This window comes from Nycticebus coucang, chromosome 6 (genome assembly GCF_027406575.1).
Source record: "Nycticebus coucang isolate mNycCou1 chromosome 6, mNycCou1.pri, whole genome shotgun sequence".
In the NCBI taxonomy this organism is placed as follows: domain Eukaryota; kingdom Metazoa; phylum Chordata; class Mammalia; order Primates; family Lorisidae; genus Nycticebus; species Nycticebus coucang.
The window spans coordinates 75330624-75344402 of record NC_069785.1 but is presented as its reverse complement, the minus strand read 5'-3'; the positions used below and the strand labels follow the sequence as shown (position 1 = coordinate 75344402).

General features: G+C 39.3%; 1 protein-coding gene and 1 pseudogene across 2 annotated transcripts in view; one reads left to right on the top strand and one right to left on the bottom strand.

Annotated features, from left to right (window-relative positions):
* Positions 1–13779, bottom strand: part of ARIH1 (ariadne RBR E3 ubiquitin protein ligase 1) — a 134991-nt gene that overhangs the window by 89371 nt on the left and 31841 nt on the right. The gene's annotated exons all lie outside the window — the stretch shown is intronic.
* On the top strand, positions 2674–3908 carry LOC128589059 (prohibitin-2-like; annotated as a pseudogene). The gene has a single exon (XR_008380837.1). The product of XR_008380837.1 is annotated as a prohibitin-2-like (transcript).

The window sequence follows — 13779 nt, the reverse complement described above, 5'->3', positions numbered from 1 at the left end:
AGTACTGTGGACATTACAGATTTACAAGAAGGTCCTACAAATGGTAGGGAAAAAATCAATTCTTCTGGTTGATGAAAGTTACAGTTGTGAACAGCTACATCCTTTACTCATCAGATAAGGAGGAGTGGAGAAAAAGTATAGACATACCTTTCTTACAGGAGAAATCTCATTACTCAGCTGTGAGCAATGTGAACAACAGAAATTCAAAAAAGGGGGGAAGAACATCTTCTGACACTGAGGAAAGGCTAAATGGGAATATGCATTTTCTAATGCATTTTGCATTTTCTAATGCAAAAAGGGCTAATAATGGAAAAAAGCTAAATGGGAAGATGCAGTTTCTAATGCAAAATGAAAAAAATCAACAAAAGACTGCTTGGTTTGCAGCATAAGAAATGAGAAAGGCAGAGGAAAGAAACCATCTTCTACTGTGAGACACACAAGATGAAGCCTGGACAGCATCCTGGAGATTGCTTTAAGAAATATCACACTCAAAAAAATCACAAAAATAAACAGAAACACTTTATTTTATGTAACCTAAGGTAGATAATAAAGTCATTAGGTGAGTTCATATTTGTTTTTCTCTTTTAAGTTGTAGAATAATTACAAGTAATTCACTCTTTCCTGCCCAAAATAATAAGAGTGGGTGGTAGAAAAATTGGATTGGAAAGGGTACTAATGCCTGATGATCTGAAGTTGAGCTGAGGCAGTAGTAATGCTAGCACTGTCTAGCTGCAGGGAAACAAGCTCAGAGCTCCCCTTGATTCTGCCTTGTGGTGAGTTGTGTAATTATCTCACTAAAGTGCACAACTGTAATGTGCTTGAATCAATCTAAAAGGTAAAGTGCAAAAGAAGGCAAAAAAGGAGAAACAGAAAAAAACATTAAGACCTAACTCCAACCACATCAATAACTACATTAAAAGTAAATATTCAAAACAAACCGTTTAAAAGACAGCAACAGCTAAAAAAAAATTTTTTAAGGGCAAAACCACACGCTGTCACCCAGTTTTCATTGTATCAAAGATACATTATATAAGCATCAATCAAATGAAGCTGCAGTAGTTATATTTCTATCTAAATAAATTTCATAAGAAGGAAAATTATCAATGATAAAGGAAAACCTCACAGTGGTAAAAAAGGCAATTCACCAAGAAGTCATACAACCATAAATGTATGCCTCTTAAGAATGAAACTCAAGGGGCGGTGCCTGTGGCTCAAGGAGTAGGGCGCTGGCCCCATATACTGGGGGTGGAGCGTTCAAGCCCGGCCCCAGCCAAAACTGCAAAAAAAAAAGAATGAAACTCAAAATAAAATGCAAACTGACAGAAATATAAGAAAAACAGGGTGGTACCCATAGCACAGTGGGTAGGGTGCAGACCACATACACCCAGGCTGGCGGGTTTGAACCCAGCTAGGGCCAGCTAAACAATAACAACTGCAACAACAACAAAAATAGCCGGGCTTTGCAGCGGGTGCCTATAATCCCACCTACTTAAAAGACTGGGGCAAGGGCGGTGCCTGTGGCTCAGTGAGTAGGGCGCCGGCCCCATATGCCGAGGATGGCGGGTTCAAACCCAGCCCCGGCCAAACTGCAACAAGAAAATAGCTGGGTGTTGTGGCGGGCGCCTGTAGTTCCAGCTGCTTGGGAAGCTGAGAATGGCGTAAGCCCAAGAGTTAGAGGTTGCTGTGAGCCGTGTGAATTCATGGCACTCCACCCGAGGACGGTACAGTGAGACTCTGTCTCTACGAAAAAAAGAAAAAAAACAACAGACTGGAGCAAGAGAATCGCTTAAATCCTGGAGTTTGAGGTTGCTGTGGGCTGTGATGCCAGGGCACTCTACCAAGGGCGACATAGTGAGACTCTGTCTCAGAAAAAAGAAAAAAAGAAAGAAAGAAAGAAAAAATATATAAGAGGGCGGCGCCTGTGAGTCAAGGAGTAGGGCGCTGGTCCCATATGCTGGAGGTGGCGGGTTCAGCCCCGGCCAAAAAACAAAACAAAACAAAACAAAAATATATAAGAAAAACAAATCCTGGCTTGGCGCCTGTAGCTCAAGCGGCTAAGGCACCAGCCACATACACCAGAGCTGGTGGGTTCGAATCCAGCCTGGGCCCACCAAACAACAATGACAACTACAACCAAAAATAGCTGGGGCACTGTGGCGGACACCTGTAAGTCTCAGTTACTTGGGAGGCTGAGGCAAGAGAATCGCTTGAGCCCAGGAGTTAGAGGTTGCTGTGAGCTGTGATGCCACAGCACTCTACCCAGGGCGACAGCTTGAGGCTCTGTCTCAAACAAACAAACAAACAAATTCACAATTATATGTAGAGATTTCAATACTCTTCTATCAGTAATCCACAGAAGAGGTAGACAGACTACTTGGAAATTTAATCATCTTCTAAATAACCCAAGGGCCAAAGAGGAAATCTCAAAGAAAATTAGATTATACCTTTGAACAAAAATGAAAATCCAACATACCAAAACTCGACATAGTTAACAATGTTTAGAGAAAATTTTAACACATTAAAGGCTTATATAAAGAAGAAAAGTCTAGCACACTTCTAGTGCCCTTTCTCCAGCCAGCATTGCTGTTGGAGCCCTCATGTGAAGGGTGAGATCCCTAAACTGGAGCAGGGTAGAGGCAGGCCAGCACCCCCTTCTGAACTCTGGTGCTGCCGGCCTCAGGATCAGATATGGCCCAGAATTTGAAAGACTTAGTGGGACGGCTGCCCACCGGACCCTGGGGCGTGGGCACAGCGCTGAAGCTGCTGTAGGGAGCTGGCGCCATGGCCTACCATGTCCACGAATCTGTGTTCACCGTGGAAGGAGGACAGAGAGCAATCTTCTTTCATCGGATCGGTGGCGTGCAGCAGGACACCATTCTGGCCGAGGGCCTTCACTTTAGGATCCCCTGATTCCAGTACCCATAATCTATGACATTTGGGCCAGACCTCGAAAAATCTCCTCCCCCACAGGTTCCAAAGACCTGCAGATGGTAAACATCTCCCTGCGGTGCTGTCTCGGCCCAATGCCCAGGAGCTTCCTAGCACATATCAGCGTCTAGGGCTAGACTACGAGGAACGAGTGTTGCCCGTACATTGTCAATGAGGTGCTCAAGAGTGTGGTGGCCAAGTTCAATGCCTCACAGATGATCACTCAGCGGGCCCAGGTGTCCCTACTGATCTGACAGGAGCTGACCGAGAGGGCCAAAGACTTCAGCCTCATCCTGGATGATGTAGCCATCACGGAGCTGAGCTTTAGCTGAGAGTACACAGCTGCTGTAGAGGCCAAACAAGTAGCCCAGCAGGAGGCTCAGCAGGCCCAGTTCTTGGTAGAAAAAGCAAAGCAGGAGCAGGGGCAGAAGACTGTACAGGCTGAGGGAGAAGCTGAGGCTGCCAAAATGCTTGGGGAAGCACTGAGCAAGAACCCTGGCTACATAAAACTTCGCAAGATCCGGGCAGCCCAAAACATCTCCAAGATGATTGTTGCATCACAGAATCGTATCTATCTCATTGCTGACCACCTTGTGCTGAACTTACAGAATGAAAGTTTCACCCGGGGAAGTGACAGCCTCATCAAGGGTAAAAAATGAGCCAGAGATTCAAGAAGTCCACCCCCTAGAGCAAGTGGATCTCTTCTCCAATTTTCAAGGAGCTAGCTAGATGTCCAGCATACTCCCAGTTCACCCCCAATATCATGTGATGGTCCCCTGCACCCACACTGGCCTCACTGCCCCTCTTGAACTAAAGAAGACTGACGATCACCCCTTTTTCTGAGGAACGACTTTCCTCGTGTTGGCCAAGGGTGTTGGGACAGTGTGTTATTTCTCAGTGATTTCCTAGTGCTTTTTCCTCCCTCAAGGTTGGGAGACGATAACCACCAACCCAGGAATTCTCAATAAATTTTTATTACTTAAGATAGAAAAGTCTCAACTATTTCAACAAAACAAAATCCACCAAAGCAAGCAGAAGAAAGGGAATAATAAAGAGTAGAAATCAATGAAACTGAAAGCAGAGAAAATAAAGCTAGCACTAAAGAGCAATAAAATTAATAAAACTCCAGCAAGTATAATAAGATAGAACTACCAACAAATCTTTACCCATTAAATTCAACAACTCAGGTGGAGCACAGTGGCTCTCACCTATAATTCCATCATTTGGGAGACCAGGAGTTTGAGGCCAGCCTGTGCAACATAGTGAGCAAGTATGGGTATCTCTACAAAAAATTTAAAAAATTAGCCAAGTAATCTCAGCTACTCAGGAGGCTGAAGCAAGTGGATCACTTGAACCTGAGAGGTTGAGAAAGGAGTGAGCTAAGACTGTACCACTACACTTCATCCGGAGCAACAAAGTGAGACCTTATCAGTTAAGGAAAAAAAAAAAAAACCTGGATGAATATTGACTAATTGTTCTTGAAGACACAATACTACACTGCATTAAAGAAAAGAAGAAAACACAAATACTCCTCTAACTATGAAACAAACTGAATATGTAATTATTCATCATTATACAAAGAAAACTCAAGGCCCACAAAAAAAAAACCTCAAGGCCAAATGATATCATTGATAAATTCAACCAATCATTCAAGGAAGAGAAAAAAAAAAATTCTACACAATTTCTTCCAGAAACAGAAGAGAAGGGACTACTTCCCAATTCCTATTGTAAGATCTGCATCACCCTGATACCAAAAAATCAGACAAAGATACTACAAGAAAACTATTAGGTCATTAAATCTGAAATGTTTGCTTTCAAATCAAAAGTTTAGTTTATTGTATCTCAAACAAGAAGCAGTACAATTAATCAAAGTATGCGCCTACACCATCAACACAATTTTGCCATCTTTACGGTAGTTTGCTTATACCAGCAGCAAAGAAGCCTGGAGAGTGTGTGGTGATGCACAGCTTGTTGAGAATTAAATATTTTTCCTTGCAAGAAGTGATCCAAAGCTTGGAAGTGGTTCTCAGCTGGTGCAAGGCCTGGTAAATACGGTGGATGACAAAGAGATTCTAAGTTCAGCTTCTGTAGTGTGAGCAGCATTGTTGGTGCAATAACATTGTCTTGTAAGAGGAATGACCTGCCTGTCTCTGTGGACCAGCATCCTTATAATGTCCAACTGATTGCAGTAGACATTCATTCTAATTAACTGACAAGGTTTTATGAAGCTGTAGTGGATATCATCAGCACTGGACCCCCAGACAGACACCATGAGCTTTTTGACAAATACTCAACTTTGAACTATGTTTCAGTACATCATCTTTTTGTTTGTTTAAGATAGAGTCTCGTTCAGAAGCCCAGGCTAGAGTTCTGTGCCATCAGTCTAGCTCACAACAACCTCAAACTTTTGGGTTCAAGCAATATTCCTGCCTCAGCCTCTCTAGTAGCTGGGACTACAGGCTCCTGCCATAACACCTGGCTAATTTATATGTGTGTGTGTGTGTGTGTGTGTGTGTGTATGTATACATATGTATATATGTATATTTATTTTAGTAGAGACAGGGTCTCACTCTTTCTCAAGCTGGTCTCAAACTCCTGATGCAAGCAGTCCTCCTGCCTTGGCCTCCAAGAGGGCTAGAATTGGCACTTCATCTTTATCTGAACACTTGCAACTGTAAAAAAGAATCCATTTTTCACCACCCATAACAATATGATGTAGAAACAGTTTGCCTTTACGACAACAAAGAGAAGCAAGCTTGAGATGATTTCTCTTCTGATGCTCCTTTAATTCATAAGGAACCCATCCATCCAGCTTCTTTACCTTGCTAATTTATTTCAAATGGTCCAATATTATCAAAATAGGAATGTCAAACCTTGCAGCTCATTCATGCATATGTTGAGATGGCTTTGCTTCCACTACATCTTTCAGCTCAGCATTATTCACCTGGGTCTCATTAGGTTGCCCACATAGCTTTTCAAGATTAAAATCACCAGAAGGGAACTTCTCAAACCATCAACATACTGTGTGCTCATTAGCCACATCCTTCCCAAATACTCCATTGATATTTCAAGCTGTCTGCACTGGATGGAATCAATATAGAACTGAAATTGCAAGAAGCTCTCCTCCTTTTTTTTTTTTTTTTTGAGACACAGTCTCATTTTGTCATACTCAGTGGAGTGCCATGGATTCATAGCTCACAGCAACCTCAAACTCTTACGCTTAAGCAATTCTCTCTCTTTTTTTTTTTTTTGTGTAGAGACAGAGTCTCACTTTATGGCCCTCGGTAGAGTGCCATGGCATCACACAGCTCACAGCAACCTCCAACTCCTGGGCTTAAGCGATTCTGTTGCCTCAGCCTCCCAAGTAGCTGGGACTACAGGCGCCCACCACAACGCCCAGCTATTAAGCAATTCTCTTGCCTCAGCCTCCCAAGTAGCTGGGACCACAGGCTCCCACCACAACGCCTGGCTATTTTTTTGTTGCAGTTGTCATTGTTGTTTGGCAGGCCCGGGCTGAGTTCAAACTCGCCAGCTCCGGTGTATGTGGCTGTGCACTACCCGCTGAGCTATAGGTGCTGAGATGAGAAAAACTCTTTTTAAAAAAGCCCTTGTAGGGCGGTACCCATGGCTCAGTGGGCAGGGCGCGGGCCACATACACTGAGGCTGGTGGATTCGAACCCAGCTGGGCCAGCTAAGACAACAAGGACAACCGCAACAACAACAACAACAAAATCCGGGCACTGTGGCAGGCATCTGTAGTCCCAGCTACTTGGGAGGCTGAGGCAAGAGAATTGCTTAAGCCCAAGAGTTTGAGGTTGCTGTGAGCTGTGACGCCACAGCACTCTACCCAGGGTAACAGCTTGAGACTCTGTCTGGGAAAAAAACAAAAAAACAACCATTGCAGATTTCTTTAAAGGTCATAAAATAGTCATAAATCCAAATGATCTTGAATTAAGACACAAATATACTGCTATATACTTCACACTTTATAACCAAGAAACAACAGGCCGTGTAAACCTCCAATACATTTTCTTGCCAATTATTCTCAAAATACATAGCTCGATGATTAAGAATTATGACAAAGGAGTATGTGCCATGTATTAATACAGCTGGAATCTACCTCCTTTCATGAAGGTTGATAATAGTTGGACTACGAACATGTCTACATATATTTGCAGAAATGAAAATATCACGAAATGTAGACCTCTGAATTAAATGAAATAATTGTTTTAAATTATTGTAATTAATATATGTACATAGTTTTAAAGGTTTATCAGTCTTCTTCACCACACCTCAGTCACTACTCATTTCTAACCCTCTGAGGTAAACATTTTAAACTTTTAGCTGTTTCCTATATTTACTTTTATCCTAAATAATATACTTATGCCCTAAGAGTTACTATTTTTCCATTTTAGGTATTATCTATCACCTTCTTAATGTGAAAAATAAGAATGTAGCACTGCCACATGCACCTCTCAATCTTTTTGCATAATTTATCTTAATTTTTAATTATATCCATTGGTTTTAATATTCAACTAACAGGAATTCCAGAAGGCGAGGCAAGAGAGGAAAATTACCAAGACAGTAATAGAAGTTAATTCCCCAAAGCTTTAAAAGGGCACAAATCTCTCAGATGAAAGGGTCCACTAAGGACTCAGCAGAATAGAAAAGTCACACACATCTCTCTTCAGAACACCAACAGAGAAACAGACTGATACTTAAAATTAAAATAAGAAGAAAAAGAAAAGTCACAAACAAGATCCAGTCTTATTAGTAACAGTGAATACAGAAGGCCTTGTCTTCCTAAAGATTCCAATCTATAGCTTCCCTCTAGCCAATCTAAAATCAAATGTAAAGAAAAATTAGGTAAGTTACCAGGGTCCCAAAGAGTAATACCCTGAAAAAAGTTTTGTGGTTCAATGAATCCCCAACAATAAAAAAAAAAAAAAAAGAAAGAAAATTCAAAGAGAAAAAAAAAAAAAAAGTTTTGTGGTAGTTAAAGATGTAGTCCAGCAAAATGCAATTAAATCAAGAAAAAAACATAGATCTAAAGACTCAGAGGCTTCAACAGTGAAGCAAAGTCCATGCTTGAGAGCTATATATAAGAGGCTTAAAGGAAAAGCCTGCCTGATTAGAAGAGCAAAATGAAGCACTCCAAAATAAGTGTAAATAAATCCAAATGACCTTGATACAGAGTACTGTCCTTAGGAAGGTCCAGAGCATTTGACATTAGACCTGTTTAAAAAAAAACAGTAATGATCATAATACGTTACTTGAAATGTCACTGAATGATATTTATAAACCATAAAAACATTCAGCAGTGTCACTTTAAAAATCAAGCTATGAGTAAACTAATAAGTTTTGGTTATGATCACAAGACAAAAAAATTTTCATAACATCAAAGTATAGATGGCTTTTTAGAAAGTGGGACTGTCAAAGATGGAAAAAGAAAATAAGAGGAAAGAGATAAATACTATCAAAAAGTGATGGAAACAGAGAGATGAAAGCTATAAATGAAATCATTAAAAGACAGTAACTTTCGCTTATTACCACACCGCATGTACTAACTTTTTTTTCCTTTCAAATAACAGATCAAAGAAAGAGCTACAAACTATTAATCATTCAGAACTCATTAAGAAAAAGGGAAAAGGATATGAAAAGGTAATTCAGGGAAATGTAAATTAAAACAACCAAGTAATATTTTACCTGATTAATGAAAATTTGAAGATTCTTATCAGTTGGCAGCAAGACTATAGTTCACACACTGCTGTGTAAAAATAAACTCGAACTTTTTGAAAACATTCAGCTTCACTTATAAAAACTGCAAAAAAAGGGCGGTGCCAGGCCCATATGCTGGAGGTGTCGGGTTCAAACCCAGCCCCGCCAAAAACTACAAAAAAAGGAAAAGGAAAGACACATAATACAGGATAAATTAAACGTCAAACATAGGGAAAATGATACTGATGTGGTCATGTTAGAGAATCACCATACAATTGTTAAATCCACAATATACTATTGAAGTGAAAAATAGCAACTGGCAGAAGAATTAAGTGTTTTAAAGTTTGACATAAGAAAGCACTATTAAAAAAAAAAAAAATCAAAACATCCTGAGCAATGATTTAAGTCCGCTCAAAAAGTTCACATCTTTACCTCCTTTCCATAAAGACAGATTAATCACATTAAAAAAAAATAACACCAATTAATACTAACACACATAAAGGGAAAACTGAGTAGATGTTAATTTTGAAAAGTCAATAGTGGCAGTCAGGACCAAGTGTGGTGGCTCATGGCTATAATTCCAGAACTTTGGGAGGCTGAGGTTCCCTTGAGGCTAAGAGTTAAGGCACTAGCGTGGGCAACACAGTAAGATTCCATCTCTATAAAAAAAAAAAAAAAATAGCCAGGCACACTTGTAGTCCTAGCTACTTAAGAGGCTGAGGCAGGAAGATCCCCTGAGGCCAGGAGTTCAAGGCTGCAGTGAGCTATGATTGAGCCACTACACTCCAGCCTTGGCAGAAGAGGGACACTGTCCTACCAAAAAAAAAAAAAAAGAAAGAAAAAAAGAAAAGGTGGGGGGGGTAGCAGAGTCAGGATTAGAACTTAGTACCTAGGTCTCTAAAATTCAAAGCTATTTTACCTTACATTGAGTTAAACCGCTAGATCTGACAATTTTTAAGAAATACATGAATAATATTCATTTTAATGTTGCCAAATCAGAAAAGATAAAAAATGACTTATGGTTAATTTAGCAGACAATGAAATACCTAAAATAATATACATTTGGAAGAAGGTGCTAAATACCAAACATGAAAGCAAAACAAAGTTAATTGAAAAGGTTTCCAAGGCCAAAAAATCTTATTTTAACATTATTAATTCAAAATATCCCCCCCACAATGTATCATGAAACTTCACTTCCACATTCAAGAAACAGTAGACCAGATCGCCTCAACACAGTACATGTTGTTTATAAAAGTATTAACTACTAACATCAGCCTTTTGAGCCAAAATTTAAGCTGGGGATAGTTAAGATTTTAGGTTTTACAGTCATCTAAAAACCCAGCAATCTCCGCTGAACACCAAATGTAAATTTATCTGCCTTTTCATCTGGCAATAGTTGAAAAGCACTTTATTAACCAACCTATTCAGAAAAACACAACCCTTTCCTTTTAGAACATTAACAGCAAATAAAACAATGCAAATATCTGTATCATTTAGCCCTCCCTTTAGTAGTAGTAGTAGTAGTACCTCACTTTACAGCCAATACTAGAGTAGTACCTCACTTTACAGCCAATACTAGAATAGTACAAGCAACTTAACACTTAACAGTATACAGTCTGACAATTAAGTTCACAAACTTGCCATCTTGTACTTGTGTTTGGCAGCACTGTACAAAGAACTCGGTATGATTTCATAACCTTAGGATACCACATATCAGTGTCTCACAGTTGTGTTTGTGTCAGCAGGTGGCAGTGTCTTGCTGAGCAGTGTCTGTTATTGTTGCATGTTTTTGAGTGCCATTATGAGAATGTCGGAGTGTGAATTAGAGTGATGAACAAACGTACATAAATTTTTTGTTAAACTTGGCAAGGGAAGGGATATCAGGGACATGTTAGTCAAAGTTTATGGGAATAATGCCTTGAAGACAATGGCAGCATAAAAATGGATAAAATGTTTTTCTGAGGGGAAGAAAATGTCACTGATGAATAGAGGCCCAAGCAGCCAGTAACAAGCACATTGCAAAAATTCACAGAATCAAAATCATCAGCTGACTGTGAAAAGCATAGCAGACCAAGTAAACATCAACAGAGAATTGTAACTGAAAATCTTAGCCAACAACTCATGGCTCCTGCATCACAACAATGCACCAGGCTCATACCACACTGACTGTTGAGTTTTTTACCCAGTAAACAAATAACTGCTTTGGAACACCCTCCCTTCTTATCTGATCTGGCCCACCATGATTTTTTTCTTTACTTAAAGATAAAGGAAATATTGAAAGGAAAACATTTTGATGACATTTAGGACATCTAGAGTAATAGGACAATAGCTTTGAAGGCCTTTCCAGAAAGAGTTCCAAAACTTATGAAGGGTGTACTGGGTACTGGCATTGATGCATAGCTTCTCAAGGTGAGTACTTCAAAGATGACTACAGTGATATTCAGCAATGAGGTATGTAGCGCTTTTTCTAGAATGTGTTATGAACTCAATTGTCAGACCTTGTAAGCTTGACAATTTCTTTCTCTTCCTGAGTTTGCACTGCACTAAGTTAAAACTTGCCTATAATTTAGGTCTTAAGATTCACTATAAAATATTATTGCTCTCCCACCCTATTCCGGCATTAAAAAAAAAAAAAAAAAAGGCCAGGAATTACTATTATACCTATCCCTTAGCAAGTAAATGGATACAAATATTTAAATGGAAATCCTTACGTTTCCTTACAGAAGTCAGCTGAAGAACTGAAAGATTTAGTTATTTTCATCAAAATAGTGCCAATCAGAAATATAAACATATAAATATACACAACACAGACATTGGTCTTTCCTGCTTTTCTTCCCACAGTTTACAAAACAGGATCCTTTGTCACCATAGTTACTGAAAATCAACAAGGTACGTGAATCAAGCTAATACCATTAGTATCCTCCATTTAACCATCTTTTCTATTATTCAGCATTTTAAATATAGTAGCAAATGCCATTTACTTTGTTGCCTAAGAGCCAAGCAGACTTCTACTTTAAAAAATAAGTTTTAACTGTGCCCTTTATGTCAAATGTGTCATGTCAGAACAATCTTTCCAATACAGATTCACAGGATAAACAATATGCCCTTAAAAAATGAGGTACTTGCTGCCAACATATGTGTGTGCAAGTATGTGTGTTTAATGGTCCTTTAATGACTTGTCTTTGGAATGATTCTGTCCTACCTTTGCTGCTGCAGCCCGCCTGTCCTTTGCATCACTGAATTCATACTTCTGGAAGTACCCAATATGCACTGTAACAGACAGATGGACAGATCAATGGGCCACAGCGGCAAAGGCCAGACAGACAGGATAAAAATTAAAATAAAGGGGTGGGGGAAATCAGAAGAAAGCACATCTACCTATATTCTATATAGTAAAATACCCATGTACACAACCCCAATAAACTATTCTTGATTACGTATTATTTCCTTCTTACAAATAGAAATGATACCATTACAAAAAGACACAATAAATCAGTACTTTTAACACCACTGAAATTTAAATATACAGCAGGCACTTCCATAAACCATGCCACACAGTTCCATAAAATAGAGGCTGCTCTTTGATACATAAGAAAGTATCACATCCACAGAAGGCTATCTACATCAAAATTAAAGAGGCAATTATTACAAGTAGAAAATTTCCATTGTCACACTGAAGTCTGCATCATTACAGTATACTTTCAATCACTGAATAAAACTGATAGTTCAGCATATTGCCATTCTATATTCTTATCTTTCTATATAAAAATGGTTGCTACTTCCACACCTACTTAAGATTACTTTAGGAGTTTAAAACAACATATAATAATAGTGTCGTTTAGGCCAATTACCAAGATGAAGACATTTATATACAAAACTACTTGGGTGGCACCTGTGCTCGGTGAGTAGGGCGCCGGCCCCATGTACCGAGGGTGGCAGGTTCAAGCCCAGTCCCAGCCAAACTGCAACAAAAAAATAGCCAGGCATTGTGGCAGGCGCCTGTAGTCCCAGCTGCTGGGGAGGCTGAGGCAAAAGAATTGCATACACCCAGGAGTTGGAGGTTGCTGTGAGTCATGTGACACCACAGCACTCTACAGAGGGCGGTAAAGTGAGACTCTCTACAAAAAAAAAACTACCAACATTATCTTTAACAGCTACATATAGTCCTTCTGTAACTTCAAATCTACTCCAAATAGTAGTCACACTTTTAAGAAGTTTCTATAAAGTATTTTAAAATTTTTTTATAGAGACAGGTTTCCTCCCTGGCTGGAGTACACTGGTGCAATCATAACTCACTGCAGTCTCAAACTACCAGGCTCAGACAATCCTCCTGCCTCAGCCTTCGGAGTAGCTGGGATTACAGGCATGTGTCACCACACCCTGCTAATTTTTTTTATTTTTTATAGGGATGGGGTTCTCACAGGATTTTGAGGCCAAACCCAGGTTGGTCTCAAAATCCTGGCCTCAAATGATCCTCTCAAAGTGTGCCTAGCCTAAAAGCTATTTTTAAAATCAAACAAATCAATTTCTCAAAATTCTAGCTTAAAATAATAGATTTTAAGTACCTATCTGTACTCTGATGCTTTTTTTTTTCAATCAGACATTACTCCAAATCAAATGTCTTTGATTTGCCTTCTCCAAAAGCCTACACTCAAAAACTCAATTTAATTCAAGTTGGTGGGAGGAGGAACAGGGAGTGGGGGGGGGGAAGGACTGCTGTGCTCCTACTAATGAGCACAATGTAAGGCCATATGGCACACACAAGGCTATATGGCCACACAACAACAGGAACCTTACCTAACAAACACAGACACTGCAACCTAATCATTTGCACCCTCATATTAATCTGAAATTAAAAAAAAAAGCTCACTCATAAGAGTAATTTTAATGAAATGTTTTATTTTGCACACATATGAAATAAAACTGATCCATATTACATGTTTTAAAACACTTGAGGAAAATTTGCTTATTTCCAGGGGACCTAAATATTTATACATTCCTTGTTATTGTTGTTGTTAATACAACCCAAGAAAAACAAATACGATGGATGATCCTTCCAAAAAAAGGAAAGCTGTAAGAGACATATTAGACAAATGGAGAAAACCACAGTATATATGTTTTTTTACGAATTAT